At 37.7% G+C, this 19,589-nt stretch overlaps 1 long non-coding RNA gene across 1 annotated transcript in view; it reads right to left on the bottom strand.

Annotated features, from left to right (window-relative positions):
• Positions 1-6,812: 6,812 nt before the first annotated feature.
• Positions 6,813-19,589, bottom strand: part of LOC148223416 (uncharacterized) — a 155,394-nt gene continuing 142,617 nt past the window's right edge. The window contains exon 4 of the long non-coding RNA XR_015804228.1: positions 6,813-12,606. This is a non-coding gene — a long non-coding RNA (uncharacterized LOC148223416). The remainder of the gene's footprint in view (positions 12,607-19,589) is intronic.

Genomic DNA, 19,589 nt, shown 5'->3' with positions numbered 1-19,589 from the left:
ATGCAAAAAGATTAGCTCTCCTTCCTTTTAATAGCACAATTACAGCTTGTGTGATGTCTAAATCATGAAAGATATCAGGGACAGACTTCTAAAGTCGCATCAGTTTATTTTAAAAAATGGTAGTAATCATTTTAATATCAAAATTACTCTCATTTCTTAGTGGCATTTAGGAATTGTTGGGCATGCATACACATACAGACAAAAATTAGTAGCCATTTACTTCTAATTTGATTTAGATAATTATTATAAATAACACAATGAAATTAGAAGGCTCTGTGTTACATTTTCACCTCTACCCAAGACGTTGTTCAGGCCCTGAAAGAATATTGCCACATCAAAGCAAGAACCAAGAGATCTGGTTCGACATTTTAAGATATGCCAGAATCTACATCTCATTTTTGGATTTAGTTCAACACGGGACTTAGCACTGAACACGAAAGAATAAATGTGTCTTCCATAAAGATGTGTAATACATTTAATCCCATCAATGCTTAGTCTACTTTTTAAATCCTGGATTTAATATACTTTACCACGAGAGGGCAAGATTAAGATACCCTTTCTCATACTGGATCACATCTACCTCCTCAAGATTACCATTAGTTATATTACGACAGCAAGAAAAGTCCCTATTCAAGATGTGGGTCTGCAAATGATGAAGTAGAATACAAATCTAAAGGGAGAAGGAAGATTTAGCTTACACTCCAAACTGGCTTTGAATAACACACATTCTTGGAATGGCCATGGCTGGCTACAATAAAAAGGGATAGCAAAATTTGGACAAGGTAGCAGATATCTTCTTCAAGAATATTCCCTAAAATACTATATTTCTGCATTAAAGACTTATAAAAAATGCTAATGTTCTGAAACATCTACATAACATGTTGGGTGAGGCAGGTGAAAGAGGAACTTGCAGTGGTCTTTTTCAAATATTTTAGGCTGTTGAGGCTATTAAAGAGTAGCTGCAAAGGAGAATTTGATAGTTAAATACAGGAGTGAAAATACAAATTGCTTTGGAAAGAGCAAGTACTAGCTTTGATAAATTTTAAGTTCATACTAGATAAAGCGGAACAGTTTGACCCATTGTCAGTCTATTTTAAGATGAACATTTGTTAAGTTCTAATGAAAAAATGTAGCACTTAAACTTTGGCAGAAGGACAATTAGTTTTTTTTTCCCTGAATTGAATAAAATCACATGGCACTGATTTTTACTTTAACTACAAGCAATAAATATGAGCTGCAACAGACTCTAACAGCTACTGGCCATATCTACATGGATACAAGCAAAGTTCACTTCAATTTCAAGCACACAAAATTTATGTCTACACCATATAGCTTATCATGCATTACGCCTGTACATGCAAGAGCCGATTTTCTAGTGTTAAGAACAACTTGCACCTTTCTGACGTGCAGGGCTATAATCATCCCAGCCAATCAATGCTGTCTCCACCAAGAAGCAAGAGAAAGGCTGAGCAGCTATTATCCACCTTCAGCTAACTCCTGAACACTTCGGGCAGTTGAGCCTGAGAATTTTTTAGCTTAATTTACATTAAAACATATACCTTCTGCCACTAATGTGCCATATGCATTAGGATTATTTTTTTGGTTTGCATTTTCAGAGATTGCTAGGGAAGCATGGTGGCTGGGGAGACACTGTGCCTCCAGAAGACACTTGAGAATGTTTATAGGGAAACAAGCTCCCAATGTCCCTACTCACAGTCAGTAGATTTATGCTTTACTGTAATTAAAATGAACAGTAAACTATGATCCATAAGTAGATGCTATATGAGTCTGTCCATGGACAGAAGATTTTGGAAGCAAATAATCCTTGCATTTTTAGGCTTTGAATATGTCAATTAGAGAAAAAATAACAAAGACAGGCAGACCAAAAGGAAACACCAGAGTTCTGGAAAACCTCTGGAAGAAAATCTGATAGTGTCATATATAAGACTGAGCAAAGCAGGGAGGGAGTTATCTGCACAAGTTTCACTTCTGTGACTGACTTTTGCACAAACCCGAAATTATTAAAGGATGCACCATGTCAGGACTTTTAACACTGACACAGCACACTGTGGTACATAGCATGTGAATTCTTATCTTGAATGCTGGCTCACTATCTTACAAACAGGGCATAAGCTCCCAGATTCTAGTTTGAAGCTGGCTGGACACAGAAAACAATATGGCACTTTGTCAGGCTTGAAAGTGAAACATGTTGTCCAGGTGGAGCTAGCTGGACTGTTGCAGGCCAAAATTATATTTTTTTCTCCCCAGTAATGTTTTGAAAATCATTCACTGATAACCATCATATATATTCCCATTCCAGCACATCAGAGCCAGGTTAGGCAATGCATGGTTACAAGTATATTAATAGAAATGATCTCTTTTTAATAACTGAGATGTGTATGCTTGAGAATAACAAGATGAATTTTTTATGCTGTTGTTTATTTGAATTTCATTTTACCTTTTAAATACATTAAATTCTTACTTACCACTTTAAAATGATGACTGAGAGGAAAAGTTTTTCCTTTATAGGTTTAGTAAAAAATAATAAAAATTTACAAAACATTTTCCTGTCATTTTAAGAATTAATTACTATGGACGAAAAAATATTTTACCCAGCAATAAGAACAAACTTTTTAATTGTCTTAATTAATAGACTTACTAGAAAATGAAGATAAATTTTTTTCAGAATTTCCAGAAGACAAATTTTAAGGGAGAGGCCAGGGCATAAATGAGTTCCATAACGAAAATTTTGACAGGAATATAATCAGTTCTTACTAGAATCTATTGCACTGTTTTATGGTAATTGTGATGAAATATATGGGCAGAAGTCTCTTTACCCTTAGTACGCCCATGCTTCTTGACATATACTTCTGCCATTAGGATCCAGGCTGCTTTTCCCTCTCTTGCCAAGCTTATTGAATTTCTATCTGTCTACATCATCTACAATTTCCTGCTGAATTAATCTCTTGTAGCCTACTTCTTGAACCTATTAAATCAGATTTTCAGTCTGTACTCCACTGAAACTTAACTGAAACTTCTCTTAAAGGTAGTTCTTTTCTTCTTCTAGTCAAATTCCAGGGTCTGAATCTTCTTACATTTCCCTGTGACATCTCAACAGGTTTTCACATAACCTGCCATCCTTTCTCTATGAAATCTTGTCCTCATAAGTTTGGGGTTTTTTTCATTTTAAAATGACTTTCTGATCTTCCATCTCTCTAAACAATGTCTTCAATGTCTCAGTGCACACTCCTCATCTCTACTCACTACCCTCCACATCTATCTAAGGCAGAAGGTAACATAGGGCCTTTTGTTGCTATATTTTTTACGATGTAATCTATATGAACAAACTATTTACAGTGTAGTAACTATGAAGATAAGAATCAAAGGTGTGGTAGGTAAGATGGTCTAACTGCTTTTTTTAAAATAAATTGTAAAAGTGCTAACTATTTCGATGACAAAGTGAAAAAAGGTAAACACAAGGCAAATTTATCCTCTTTCTAAGCTCCAGGGAGGGAAATAATGCAACTTTAATTGTGTCTTGTTGAAATTGTCCATTTGGATGGCTAACCCTTTTCTGACATGGTTGGTTTTTATATTAATAACTGTTCCAAATGATGTCTTTTCCTATTACACTGACATTCTGTCAGCAGTTTGTGCCTGATGAAAAAAGTGAGGCACTGGAACAAAGCAGTCTTGGCAAAATGGAGAATGTGATATTTGGCATCATCCATTGTTACTGTCTCATAAAAAACTTCAAAGAATATTTTTTAATTCTTTGAAATTTTTTAATTCTTAGAATTCACATTCTAAAGTCACTGTTTTCTTTCAGGCTATATTTATTAAAGGGAGAGAAGAGTCATCTACTCTAAAATAGCATTGCTTTTCCAAAGAGAGGTGTCAAAATATTTGGTATGTATGATCTAGCATTCTAGATATTTCTGGTGGCCGTGTGGTGGCTTGACCTTGTCTGGATGCCAGTTGCCCACCAAGCTGCTCTATCATTCCCCTTCTTGGGAGAGAGAGGCAGGAAAAAATAAGAATGAAAACAACCCTTGCTGGCCAAGATAAACACCAAGCAAGAGAAAAGGTTGAGGATCCAGAAGCAAAGAAAAAAAAAAAAAAATCTCTACTTCCAGAAAGCAAGGTATGTCCAGCAACTTCCTGGGAAGCAGGGCTTCAGTACATGTAGTGCTTGCTCCAGAACACAAATTTCATTAATAACAAATACTCTTTTTTCTCCTCTTTATTGCTGAGCAGGCACCATATTTGAACAGTTTGGTTCAGCTGTCCAAATTGCCACCTCCCAAGATCTTTCTCACTCCCAGACTATTGGCAGAAGGAGTCAGGGGTTGGGGTTGGAATTTTGGAGACACAGCATTGATGCTGCTGGAGCACTCCTCAGCAGTAGCCAGAACACTGCTGTGTTCCCACTTTTCGAGCTACCAGAGCAAAGCACACCACTGTGAGCACTGCAGTGGGGAAAAATAACTTCATCTCAGCCAGACCCAACACACAGGGCTAAAGGTTTGCTCTTCTTTTGGATGGCTTGCATTGTCTTTCTGCGTGGAATAAAGGTCATAAATATATATATATGCGTATTTATGACTTACCATTTTTTTAAGGTTTCTAGGGTGGTTTTGTCAATTTTGGATCAAAACAGCTGCTACAAAAGATAAAAATAGGTGAGACTCAATCACACAGCAATGACACTGACTTTACTCAGATTAAATGCAAGAAGAGGAGGTCAATTTTTTTTTAATTGGAAGTGGCTAATTCACTGATTACTAAAAACTGTTCATGAATAATTTATATCTCAAATATTAAACTATGTATGGGATGAGTTACTGGCGAGACTACAAAACCACACCTGCAACTCTTCCTTCCTATAAAGCCTATCCTAAGACTTGACCTGTGTAACTTGCACTATTTATTTGTTTTAATGATTGATCTTAAGGTAAAGAAACATCTGAGTCATTTATATAACTTTATTGGATAAAAGTATTCTGCAGTTTTAAGAAGAAATTGTGATTTACAAAACTAAACAATTAAAAATAATTTAAATCTCATGGGACAAATTTATTATTACTAACTTTTATCATCATTTCACTTACACATTGTATTGTGTGGGAGGATTCATCTCAGTTTGAAACAAGCCATGACAATAGGAAAAGAGAGAGAAGACAAAGCTTCAGAAGACGAATTTCACAATTAGATCCTTCATCATAAACAACAAACATAACCACAATTACCAACTCAATTTTTTAACCTTTTTTTTTTCCTAGCACATCACAAACATTTTCATCCCTTACTACACATCTAGAAGCCACAATATGTAAGTATTAGCAGTTCCATTTTACAGCTAAGAAATTAATGCACATTGAAGACTAGGATTTTATAAACAAAGGCCTCCAGTTTGGGGCACCTGGGACCTGGCAGATGAAAGTTTGAGTACTACAAAATCATGATAAATGGAACTGCAGACCATCAGCTTCTGAAGACCTAGCAAACAAGCTCTCCTCAAATTTACCGAGTGAGACCACTGAGCTTTTTTCGAAAATACCCTCCTAAAAAACTCTGTGGGCCTCGGAGCTGCCTCTTACAGATCTCTAAATCTTGTTTCCATTCCCCATATAGGTTTTTTGGGACAAGTGGATACTGAGGCTGACTGTTGCCCAGATGCTATAGACGGTCGCCACTTCTCTCTCTGCACAGGACAGGTATGGAGGTTTCTGCTGTGGCAAACAAGCCCAGGATGACCCACAAACCACCCAGAGTGGTGCGGTGTAGGATGTATTCCAACCTGGACATTGGCACACAATAATCCTGGCACCCCAGCAGTGCAAGACGAGGTTGTGTGGTGAAATTTCCCGCAGAGCCGCTGCTCCGGCTCCCGTGCGGCGCCGGGGACTGGGCAGCTCCAAGGGGAAGAGTGCCACCTACTGAACCTGCGGCTCCCGCGGCTCCAGGGAATGCTGCTCCATGGGCAGAGCCGGGACACGGCTGAGCCGAGGTGCCGGCCACAGATCTGAGCTAGGAAACAAGCACACAGCATCACACTGGAATGAAGTAAAAAGATAGGGCTGGATCACTGAGCAGATGTTGCTAAGTGTTAGCAGGCGCAGTCATGCATATGGCAGTGCACAAGAAAATAATGTCTTTAAAATGTCTATTAATGTCTATTTTTATATATAAATTTATATATATATAATATATAAATGTATTTAAAATGTCTATTTAAATTTCTTTTTAAATGTCTATTAAATGCACTGAATTTTGATAGTCACTCAGCTAGAGAAAGGCTAGAGTGAGCTTTCCTCTCAACCATTTACCAGTAGGGTTGCTGAAGCCCATCAGAGGAGAGGACACAGTGGTTAATCATGTGAAAGTAAAATGCAGAGCTTAAGGACTTCCTGTTTAAAAATACTTTTCTTTCCAGTACTTCTATGGATGCTTTTGTTTTAATCTTCAGACCCATCTGTCTATCTACAAAATTTTATATCTATTATGCAGCTGCTTAGCTTGCAATGCTTCCTCAGTTCACTCAGTATGCCCTGTTTTATTTACAACCACAATCAAAATCACCTGAAACTGACATTTTTCATGTAGAATCCATTATGTGGCAGAGTGCCATGTTTACATCGATACCTAAAAGTATGTACAAGACTTCTTTGGAAACCCAACTAGATTACTTTTCAGCCCTGCTCAACTTCTGAAATAATATGGAATTTACATCTTTGTATTTCAATATTTCAACCTAAAACAACAGAGACACTGTCAAAAAAAAAAAGAGAAAACAAAACACCAAAACAGAATTGAAATGGTTAAACCTTTTATTATTCACATTGCATTCATAGTAAATTGTGTAATAGTTTTCATGTCTTAATTACTTAAATTTTATATTGAGCTATAGTGATATTATCTCTCTTTTTGTCTCCACACAATTGTATTTTATAATAGCTTTTATTAGGGCCTACATGAATGGAATTTAAAATGAACACATCATTTCTGTTACTTCTGCAGTTGAGAAAAGAGAGTGCTTTTCTGATATTTGGTGTGAAAAGCGCTTTCCTTTGTGTTTTATGACATATAGCAAATTGTATTAGTTAGGGACAAATTTTGAGCAGTAAAGTAACTAAGTGGAGTACAGAGCACTTCTGTCACTCCTAGTGACTCCACCTCAGCCTGAAAGTGGGTACAATGCCCAGCATGAAATGGAATATTCCCCACAGAATAGCTTGATCTTGTTCTCATTGAAATAAAAAGCAAAACTTCCACTGGCTTCCACAAGAGAAATATTGGAGTAGCAGATACATAAGCTAATGGTGTGTTTACACAGTCTGCCTACCTGCCTTTGAAAGCAAGGTCAGCTCCCCCAGCTCACAAGCTCTACCTGCTCTGCCAGCAGTGCACACCTTGATACCATCACAAGGCCCTCCATGGTCTGGGATTCCTCCTTGCATTTGGGGTGCTTCTTGAAACCTGGCTGCTAAGCCATTTCCTTCACCTTTATGAAATCCTTCCTAAAATCTCCCTTCTGTCAGCACACCTACACTCAATCTGTGTGTAGGATGTGCAAATAAATTTAAATAAATATTTGTTTTCAATTGTTAACAGAAATAGCAAGATATGCACATCCAGGGCTTAGATGCACAAACAAGACCCCACAAGGTAACAAGTTTCTGTTAAGCTGCAAGAATTGCCTGGATGCACACTGTTCCCCCCACAGCATTGCAAGGTGAGTCAAGTCAGCCTCACACACCTGCACATTGGGCTGAGCCCACTCCAATTACCATGCATTTGTTGGAGGCTGAGGACACACATGGGCACTACCACGCATCAGCTGGTACTTGGTAACCTTTAGTACAACTTGTTCATCCAAACTTGTTATTGTTACCCTGCCATTTCTCACAGGTAGTTCTGGAATTGTAATATAATAATTTAAAATGTGTGTATAAACACATGCTATGAAATCAATGAAGTGGGAACCTATTAGTTCTATTTAAAAAATCCTTTAGACAGACGTGTGCTTATTCTTTCATTATAAGTTAATAAATTATATTTTAAAAGCCTATTTGCAAGAGTTTTAGTGGCAACTAAACATGAGATGCATTGTTTACAGTTCTTAGGCTAGTAGATGAAAAGAAGGTAAGTTAAGAGCTCCATTCCAAAACCTTGGTGGGAAAATTAAACATCTGATTTCTCTCATCTCTCTCCAAATGTGTGCTTGTGAGCTCCAATCTTCCTGTTCAATCAGTGGGCCAGATTCTGCCTTCATTTATCACACCAGTAAATTTCCACTCAATGCCAAAAGTTGTGGAATGTCACCTTATTATACACCACAGCTCTTAGTATGGCTGGCAGAGTTTGTCCAAAGTTCCATTCAGTCTTTCTCTTGCTGGATGAAATGGCTTCAATGCTGATCTTCACGAACAGTTGCTCATTCTGAAAATGGGTTCCTTTTTCCCTTCCCCCTTTTTTTTATTTTTAATTAACATGTCCACACTGTTACTAAACATAAAGGGTTTCTCAAGGAACCAATTTTACCACTTTTGTTTGGGTGTTATGTGGATGTTCAGAATAGAAATCAAGAGTACAAAAATAGATTGTCTTGATTTATGAGACATTCCTGTTTTCAATTCACCATCAGTATGTGCAGACACGATGCAGTCAAGAAATGAAGCATCTGGTTCTCCCACGTTTCATTTATGAACTTTAGCACCAGATGTAAATCATTCATAAAATCCCAAAGTGTTGGAAGAGTCTCTTCCTTCATTTTAACAAACATATATTCCAAGTACTGTACCTAACACTTCACATCATTTGTTACAAGTGATGGGATCTGAATTTTAATGATTTCCAGAAATAAATTTCAAGAAATAAGGAAAGAGTAAGAAAAACAGGTAAGTGTGGCATTCCTTGTTTCTGACCATGAATTCACTTTGAAACCAAAATATGTCACTTTAAGTTATTATAAACAAACTCCACGTTACTACCTGCACACAGAATGTTTTGAAGAGAACAAATCTATTACCTTATATCTATTCTTTTCCCAAATCCTTTCCATTACTGTCACGTTCATGTCAGCAGCTGCTGATTCAACTTCAAATTTGAATTGCTTTCCTATTCTCATCTGCCAGTCGCCCTTCCTCTCCTCCTTCAATCCTCCTTTCAGTCCCATTTGTTCAGAGAGCCCCTCTTGCCTTTCTCTCAACATATGTAATCCCTTCCTCCTCCCTTCCCACTCCTTTGTTTCACTATGTGCATTGAATTTCATAGGATAACTCACACTTTGGGAATTAAGCACCTGCCAAAATAATTATGGGATCAAGGCCTATTCTTTATGTCAAGGAAACCTGTCTTCTTTCTGTACAAGAATCCTTTCAACAATATGCATTAGAAAACGCTTTCAACAACAAATCAGTCTTTTCTGGCCCTTTTTAATACTTCATTTCTTACATATTAATTTTGTTGCACAGTTATCAGGAGTGGGTTTCATGCTCTGAAATTGCCTTGCAACGTGGCAAGCTGAGGAAGTGCTAAGGAGGTGCACAGCAGATACAGCCAGAAGGCTCCTTTTCAAAAGACCTCTTGATGAAGAAACTTCTAGATGAGGGAACAGAGAAGGCAAAAGGACTCACAGCTCTTCCTTCCCCTTCCACCTTCCTGCTTTTCAGGGCAGATCTCTTTGCTGCCCTCTCTCTCACTGCACAGTTGTTTAACTGCTAAAGTTCTACATGGATGGGTGCAATTAGCCTCAATGCACAAACATCAGCAGTATAAAAATAGGGTAATATCCAGATAGTTTCAGTTGTAACAAACACCTATATAAACTTTTTTAAGAGGAATTTTCCTTTTACTTCAGCCATATCTGGCCTTTTTTCGACTTTTTTATTACTATCTAGAGAACTAGTCACTACTATAGCTGAGCACCTAGATAACACCACATTTAACACCACGAACGGACTTGAGACAAGGAAGAACTTTCCCACCAGTGACCAGGCTGTAGGTAGACTACATGACGTGAGGGGGTTGTGGAGCAGCCTCCAGATATCCCCCAGCCTGGTTTGCAACGTGTTCTGCAAGGACATGCTGGGAACATAGCAAGTTGCTTTAGTCAGGCTGGGAGCACAGCAGGGGCAAATCCAGGGGCTGTAACTCTCACGCAGAGATCACAGCTGCAACCACAGCCCACAGTTTATAGCACTAGCAGTTGATCAGTTGCTTGGGTGCCTAAAGCCCTTGAGCAGAGAGGGATTCTTTCCAGTCTCTTGCAGCCTTGCTCTCCAGCACAAACACCAATTGTTCGTCCCCTGGCCAGAGTGAGTTAGATCCCCTTAAAACTTGAGGCGGGGGGTGGGGGGGGAATCTTCTCTTGCAGGCAAAACTCAGCAACTTTTGAAGCAGAGCAGATGTTCAAAAGTGTGGGGAGAAAATGTTGGACTGCACAATTTAAGGCACCAAATGAATGATTCTGTATCAAATCAAAACTTCGGGGGAGATTTAGGTAGACACACTATGAATGCTGAAGCTGAAATCCAGCCTGAACACGGGGAGTTAACATCTCCATTCCTGAGAAATGTGATACAGGAACTTAACTGCTAAGCATCTCAGCCTCCTGCGTCACCCGTAGGCAGGAGCATGGCTGACACCCCGCTGGGACATTGGCAGAGCGCCCACAAACCACCAGCACCTCCCCTCTGTGGCCAGGGCATCCCTGGCAGGTGTTCCAGGTGAGCTGTCCCAAGGGGTCTGTCCCTTACAGCCTCTGGCCCAGTCACCAACCAAAAGCAGTGCCTGACCTGGCAGGGTGGGGGGCTGCATGTGCCTGCAAAGGCTAAGGGATTGCTATAGCATGTGATCAAGCCAGGAGGAAAGGTACTCCATGAATAGAAAACAGCATTTTTAATAAACATGCTCTTTTTTTTTTTAGCAAGAGTTTAAAAATTATTTTAAAACCATTTAAGATTGTCTACTCTAACAGAAATGTTGGTACCAACTTCCAATATTCCTTCAATCAAATTTTTAAAGAATGATACAATTTTAAATTATAGTATAAAAACATCAAGACCAGTTTTTTTCTTAGAAAAATTAAAAGAGGATAAATTTCGGTGGATAATTTTATATGTTTCCTATTTTTCTTCCTTACACCCCAAAATTCATCTAATTCATTACTGTATGTAAATTGATGAGCCTTCAATCACGATTGCCATGTATAAATATAAAACGATAATCAGCTGCACGCCAAGAGGTTTCCCTGTTAAAGATGATAATTCCAAAACTCCTAACTGTGTCTTCCTTGCAAAAATTCTAAAGTTTTAACTAAACATATATTTATAAGGATAATGTCTTTGCCAGGCTCCTTCTAACTTGGGTATTTTTTGGTAATACTCATCCATGTTCCGTAAGCCCTATTCACATGGAGGAGGGGGGTCTACTTCCATAAGTAATTCTTGATGACTTCAATAGACCAGTTATAATGCAAGATTCTTAATTTCAATGAGTATCTGACTATGGGTTCTGTATTCTGAAGGTCACTAGTGGCAAACAGTGAATACTGTACAAATATAACATCATTAAATTTTTCTTTTTTCAATTTTTTTTAACCTAAATTTTATTTTGGGCATAATTATTACACCTTTGTCATATTTTCTCTTTTTCATTTTATCTTTAGGGGCAATCCAGCCAAAGGAAAAAAAAAAAATTAGGAACAACATCAATTCAGATAAGTCACGCCTACTACATGGAAAATATCACAAATTTTATTTTATTCCCCACCTTCATACCATGTCAGAGGCTGCAGCCTGGGCCTTTCAGGACTCTACAAGCACTACTTGCAGTCTCATCTTAGACCCACAGTGCTTGTGTGGTCTGTCTCAAACTAACCAAGGCAGGAATAGCACCTCCTTGATCCATAATGTGCTCATCCATTTCACTTGTCTGCTCGCACATCCCACGCCAATGATTTATTTGCAGAGGTGAAACTAGAAAAACCTCCCCCCTCCCAAACACATGTACACATACTTTTATAAACTGGCTGAAATATTCAGTAACTTCCCAGTGGGGAATGGGGTTTCCCCCTCCCTCTCCTACATGTTCTATACGGTTTCCATTATTATTTGATAAATGTGTTATGACACACTATTTACCTCGGTCAGCAGCTCTGGGGAGCTTTGTGCAGCTTTGCTCCCCACCTCTGCCACCCACTTGATATTTCACAAATAAATCATATTCCCAGATTAAGACAATAGAGTTTGGTACAGGAAAGGGAGAAGAGAGGTAGGACAAAATTTGCTGTAGGAGGCTTTGGTTTCATTTCTCTCTTTCACTTCTGAGCCATGTGGAGCTGGTCCTCAGCCTGTAACTGTGGTGCTGCCTCAGTCAACTCCTTTTTTCTTTCAGGGGTAGGAAGGCATTCTCTGCTCAATGTGAGAATTCTCCATGCTTGAGGTTCCCAGAGAAATATTCAGAGCTCATTTTTCGATACAGGAAGGAGCAAGTCTAAGTGTGTCTCTTGTAATGCAGATGTTCACAGGTATTGAAACAATCTTTTCCAAGGGCAGGAAGTGAGCAGGGTGCACTGTGTGAAAGAAGGTTTGCAATCCTCTTCTGCTGAAAATAAAAAAATATATTTAAGGTGAATGATCACAGAGAGTTTAATGTGGACTTGTTCAGTAACATAATACAGGCAAAATTTATGGTGTGGAGGATGTTACCTTCCAAAGTAGTTACCAAATGACATTACTGCAGCAACTGCAGCAACATACTCTCAAAATAAGGCTTGTCAGGGAAAACTGAGTGTCACTGCAACTTCTTTTTATATGAATTTGATACTGAAATACCAGAACACCATGAGTAGGATCTGCAGACTCAGTGAGTGGTTTGGGAAGCATTTTGAAATCAATGATGCAGATGTGTGTGCACATATGTGTGTGTCCAAATGGGGCAGTATCAAACCTGATTAAGCCTGTTTGCTCAAAATCTACTGAAAAGCAGATCTTTCCTAGAGTCTGACCTTCCAAAATAAACACAACCGAAAGCTCAAATGAAATTTGGTCCAGGAGAAAAAGCAGCCAGCTGTAGAACCTGAAAGTGTTTCAGAGAACACACCACTGTTGCAAATGCTACCTTGCTAATCCCATCAATACAGAGCACTATCTGCAGAAAAGGCAAGAGCGTAATCACAGTATTGTTAATTCCACATTCAAAAAGTATGAATTAATAGTCTCTTTTTCTTTGCCATAAATTAAAACCAAAAATAATAAGACTGACTGAGAATCACAGGATTTTTCTGTTTTTTCTTCTTTGTTTTACAGTTGCAATTATTTTAAAAATAAGTGAATTGTGATAGAAGCATACTAGTACAAATAAAAGGGTGCTAGTGCTTCCGATGACTTTGGGGGCTTGACATGGTTCTTCAGTTAAGTTAGTGCAAAAGCACCTTTGAGCTATGCTCAAAGTAAAGTATATCGTGGGCACCAGGGCTGCCTTCTCAACATTGTCACCCTCAGACAGCCAGAGTCCTTGCAATCCTTCTTTGAGCTCACTAACAAAAGCAACATGGGGAGGTCCTCCCTTCAGGGCTATGTGGCTCAATGCCCATGACTTTTTCCCCTTCTCCTCTGCTTGTATAGAAATGTTAAGATTTTTTACCCAATATTTCTTCTAACATTCATCAGAGGAGGTGAGAGCTATGCTTTCTCATCAATGCTTCCAGGCTAGGTTTCACCTTTCAGTTAAGACAAGTCAGTCTGCAAAGTAGAACAGTCACAGACGTTCTGTCCTAGTAGTTCCAAATATCAGACCTCTGTGCAGGGATGCAGAAGCTGCTACAGGTTCCTATTCTGCACATCCTAGAATGGAAGCCAGTTACAGAACAGTGCCTGCTAACTGAATTTGCAGATGCCACAAAGCCTTTCCCATCTCCTACATATGTTTAGAATATAGCCCCTATCCCTTATGTCCTTGAGATATTAGAGTGAAAGATGAATGTGCTCACATTTATAAGCAGTAACGTCTATAATATAAAATGTGGGTATTACCCTATAAACACAGAAGAGTAAAACCCCAGTAAAAGCATATCCCTGAATTCCAATATTAAGAAAGAAATTTGGCAATTTTTTGTCACAGGTAATATATAAATATCTGAGCTGTGTAATGAATGGAATTCTATATTCTGATAGATTACAATAATACATGGCATTAAGCAAAAAAACATGGTATGCTGAAGTAAGTGGACATGGCACACTCTACAGATGATAATTCTTGTCTGTGTCCGCAACATTATGAAAAGAAAAGCAAATCACAGGAAAAATCATACCAGATAATTTAGAGATAAGAATTAGTTACTGGGAAAATAATTTGGAATATCGGTTTGGTTCAAATGCCAATATTGGGGTTTCAGCATAATAATTTATATTTCTATAATTGTTGAGTCCAGATTGTCATGGTGTGTGTGTGTGCACTCCTGTGTCTTTGTTTCTCCTTAAGCCTATTGAAGGCATGAGCAATTTTGCAATGATAAAAAGAAAATCAAATCCACCTCAACATGCTATTATAATGCAATTGCCAGGTATTTTCTTTCTGTTCATGAGTCTGTTAAAGTATAAAAATAATTAAATAAAACAGATGAAGTATACATGTTGCTTTCCTAATAAGAAACAGGGTATTTGTAAAAATCATCAGCCTTAAAAACAACCCAGATATTATGGACAGTTATCAAATTTCAAAGATGAATCAATAGGAGAAAAAAGAGGCAACAATTTTATGCTGTGATAGTTTTTGTACTTATTCTTGCCACTTGCATATTTTAAAAATGAAAATGTTTGTCAAAACAGTCAGATTATTTCATCAGAAGACAAATGAAACCCCGATGTCATACAAATGTTTATCCTACATCCTTCATTTTCCCTGTCAGAACAGTGCCCAGCAAGGAAAAGATAATTCTTGCTATAGTTAGACCAGGAATAGGCTGTTGGACTAGCCCACTGATTTTGGCTTGCTGGGAGATAATTAGCATAAACTATTTTTCTAGCCACTTACTCATTTTCATTAAACTTGCAAGAATTTAAATAGGGACTTCCACTCCTCAATCAAGCTTGTCAAATCTGGGCCTTGTTTTAAACTGACTTTGCTCACAGCAGACAAATAATATTGTTGCACATTCATTCCTAAGGGAGTTAAAGCAGAAGCTTAAGTACCTCTAGGAAGGGGCATAACCTGAGTACTCAGAATAAGGTTATAAATTAAACTAAAGCAATTTGCTGAACCTAGACAGAACTGAAAGATTTTCACCAGGAAAAGTGACTCCTGGTTTGCAGTACCTTTATATGGCAATTCCTTTTTTCCCACAGCTCTTTCTGTCAGTGTGTATCATCACCATGCCGGGTGTAACAACACACAAAGTCTCCACTGAGATCTCATTTCTTCACTTCCTCTCTCAATTCCATAAGGATGACCCAAGTGTGTAACACCCCCAGATCCTTCTGTGACTGCAGGCCAGGGGCAGGCTGAGCTGAGCTAAGCTGAGCTGAGCCCAGCGTTGGCTGCCAGGACAGGTGAGACTGTGGCAGCACAGCACGGCACATGGAGCAGGTGATGGCTGCTTCAGAATTACAGCCTTTTTCTCAGGAGGGTGCAAAAGATATGTCCCAGCTTGGTACAAACGTCAACTTTTAGGAAGTGACTTAAGAACTTTGTATTTCTGAGACTTCTACTACCTCAACAAATTTTATGGAGAGTGGCCAACAGCTTACACAGTTAGTGGGGGCAGGAGCTGATACAGGTAAACATCATGATAACACATCTCACTTCTTTAAAAAACAGATTAGAAAGATGAGGAAACTCAAGTCACCGGATTGTAAATGATTTCCTGCCACTAGGCTGTATTTCTGTGACCCCAGTCATTTAGTATGTTTGCTTTTCCCTATTTTGTCTAATAGCAGTTTGGCAGCCACCCTCCCTGTGACAATGACTCAGTGTGCTGCTTTTCCTGTCTTATTCTATGAAACACATCATTTGATGTGACTAGCACAGCTCATTTTGATGAGTCACAGAGCCAGGAAATATGAAGAAAATGCAGTTTTCTGAAGAATGAAGTTTAAACAAATGTTAGAAAAAATATAGTTTAAAAAAATCCTTTGCATTAAAATTGTGCATATGGTATACCTCATGCCTGCCTACTTACATGGTACAAAGTCCATTTTCTGTGTTAACATTCATCACAACATGTCTGAATAATCTGGAAGATAGGTGGGGAGAATACACGGAAGGACATTCTGTCCATGGCACACAGTTAGCATCCATTTTCTGACATTCTTAGACAATCCTCATAAAACTGATTCTTACTTTCTATATCCTAATATGCAGTCTGTAACTTCTATCTTTATTTCAGCTCAGGCTTTAAGAAATTTGTATTCTAATTTGATAGGTCCAATTAAAAAAAAAACAAAAAAAAAACCAAAACCAACAGTTTTTATCTGTGTTTAAAAAAAATCAACAAAAATAACAAACAGCCTACCCCAGAGTCTGAATCCACTTTTTCCCTTTTCCATCCTAGAACTATAACCACAAAAATATTCTTCCCCTCTATGTGATTATAGATGTTTTTCTTACCAACATAGAAAGGGAAAACTACATGGATTTTCACATTTATGCTTAGAGGATTCTTCATAACTGGGAAAGAAAATGGCCAGAGAAAGGGAGTTGTCACAGCCTTCCTCCTTTCTTTGACCTCAAGCAGCTACCATCTCCTCCAACAAGAGTAGAGTGGGGAGTGGAAAAGAACCAGGACAATAATACTGATCTTCACACTGCTTCTTTGCATTGTTTCACTGGATTGAAGAAAATTCCCTCTGCTACAGTCACTCCTTCACCGAGGATGTGGAGAGGTAATAGATGCTTTTATTACTGTTGCATTCTTTAGAATACAGGAAAGTTTTCTCATCATCTGCCTTGACAAAAGCAGCAGCTTGAAGATGAGGAATGCAGTAAGAGCTGTTCCCCTGCCTCCCCTCCAGTACCCCCAGAAGCTTGCATTGCCATACACATCAGGAGATGTACTGTATTTCTCCTCCTTCCTCCTCTCAGGAGCTAATGGTGAAATAGAGAATGTTTGTAGGCAATACCTAAAAAAAAAAAAAAAATTAAAAAAAGGAAAAAAAAATCACTGCTTGCTGCAGAAAGGGCATGGGAGCTCTGTCTATCCAAGCAGAGATCGTTTGAGCTGGACACCAGCAAGAGCCAAACTCACCTGGCTGGAAATTCTGTGCAAAAAGCTGCAGCTAAAAACAGCCAGGCCACCAGTGAGCAATGCAGGAATGTAGAGCATGGTCACTACAGCCTTTTTCTTTCTAAAGGCAGAGAAATAATCAAACTGAGCACCATCACCTCCTTTCCAATTATGACCAAGTGCACGCACTATAGAATACTCTTCTGAATAAAATAATGTACTTATTTGAAAATAAAGCGTGATGTTTTTAAGGAAATGGCAGAGAACAAAGTGCACAAGGCCAAACTTTCTAATAAATGAGATTTATTGCGGGGAAAAAAAAGTCCAATAATTACATTTTCAGGGGAAAGGTCATTATTACTTAGAAAGAGGTTAATAGAACAATATTAATGTCTTTTTACAGGGCAAAAGAGATAGATGCAGCATTAATATGAATGAAAACAAGAATGAGAATGCTCCCTGTTACCAAAGTTTAGACTAAAAATTCAGAAGGTCAAATCCATCTTTCATATTCCCCAAAATAAAGAATTAGATAGTATGAAATGTTATCAAACCTTTTCATTCAATGAGTTTAACAGAAAGTAGAGAAAGAAATTGATGCAAAGTTTTAGCCTAAAGCCAACAATTAGAAGCATGGCTCCAGCTCTATGTTTCTGGGAGACTCTAAGGGAAGATTGTTGAAGATAAAAGTCAACATGAGTCCCTCATTGAACTTTTACTCAAGCTATTGAGGCAATTCTGTCTATTTGGCCCTTATTTTAGATTAGACTAATTTTCTAAAGTAATGAAAAATTGCCAGAGATAAAAAATAATTTCAATATACATTAATAATAATATTACATTACAAATCCATAATGCTGTCCATGCAAAAGTCTTTAAATAATTTATAAACACTTAATTAAGCCTCCCAACACCCTGGGAAGTATATGATTTTTTATCAACCATTCCTCAACTGGAGAATCTAAGGCATAGACAATTTAAAGCAAAACATTTGCCTGAAGTTATATAATTACTAAAACTGGCCATTACATCAATCATGTAGGAATGAAGAAGGCATGTGCAACAAATATTGTCAAAATCAAACAATTTTTCTGTCAAAACAAAAAATGTCCTGCATACTTCACCAAGTTTGAGCACCCAGAAATATCTTAAATTATTTTTTCCTTATGAATACCTTTACATACATGCACAAATACATATTGCCTACAAATAAATAAATAGGCAAACTAATAAATAAATGAAGTGTATTTATTTAGAATTATTTTTTAAATGTTGCAAAAATATTGCACACCCTCATTGACAAAACTAGCTAAATAATTTAAAAAATTACACCCCAAGCATCTTGACTGTTAATCCCCATCCTTGACCACTAATGCTGATTTTCCCTTTTAGTTGGTGTTGAGCAAGGAAGAAAAGAGATATCCAAAGGTGATTATAAAGATGGCTATTATAATCTGTCATACACATGAGTAAACTATTAGCATGTTTTAACTACAGGGCTAAGCAGGATCTGTCTAACTAGTAATTCCATCCTGAATATGCTCAGCAGTACCACACCAGGACTCACAATTATGTAAGTTTGCTATTAAAATGCAAGTTGGAATCTACTGATAAATCTCCATAGTGATGAATACACTGAAAAGCTGTCCTACTTTGGAAGATTAAATTGACTTTATTTTTGGTTATTGTATCTAAACACTGTAACTTGCTTATTGTATTCTCACTAATTCAGTTTTACTTTACCAAGCACCTCAGACAAGAGAATTTGCTGGAAGTCACAGTCATGCTGTGAAACATATATATTTAGGACATCATTTCAGAATACTGTAATTATAAGTATTTGAAGTCAAAACTCATAATTGTGCGTGATGAGAGAAAACTGAGGAATCTTTCTGTTGAGTGGTCTGGCTTTAAAGTTCCACCAATCCCACCAGTCTCAGCAAGCTTCAAAGCAGATGTTTTTATGTTATTTGGGGTGCAATTCTGTCATGGATTTAAATAAAGAAAATTATTCAATGGCTAAAACTCTTATGAAATCCTGATGTGAAACTTATTTTACTATTAGTACAGTCATTTGTACATTGTACAGTCATTTGAGGAAGATATTGCTTAACATAATATAATGGGAGAGATTAATGTAAGACATTAACTCTTCACTCCTTATTCTTATACTATGTTCCTAATATACTGATCAGGTAAAAGGAAGGATAGTGCATCTTAAAGGCTTTCTTTTTTTGTGCTCTATTCCTCTGAGTGGAAAGAAGATGTCTAGCCTTCCTCACATTAAATTTATTGGTTTGGTCTATAAGAAAGGGCTTTTGGAAGAAAACCTTTAATATAAGTCAAGGTAAATTAAACTGAG

This window comes from Sturnus vulgaris, chromosome 6, assembly GCF_052056855.1.
Source record: "Sturnus vulgaris isolate bStuVul1 chromosome 6, bStuVul1.hap1, whole genome shotgun sequence".
In the NCBI taxonomy this organism is placed as follows: domain Eukaryota; kingdom Metazoa; phylum Chordata; class Aves; order Passeriformes; family Sturnidae; genus Sturnus; species Sturnus vulgaris.
This window is presented reverse-complemented; position numbering and strand designations above follow the sequence as displayed.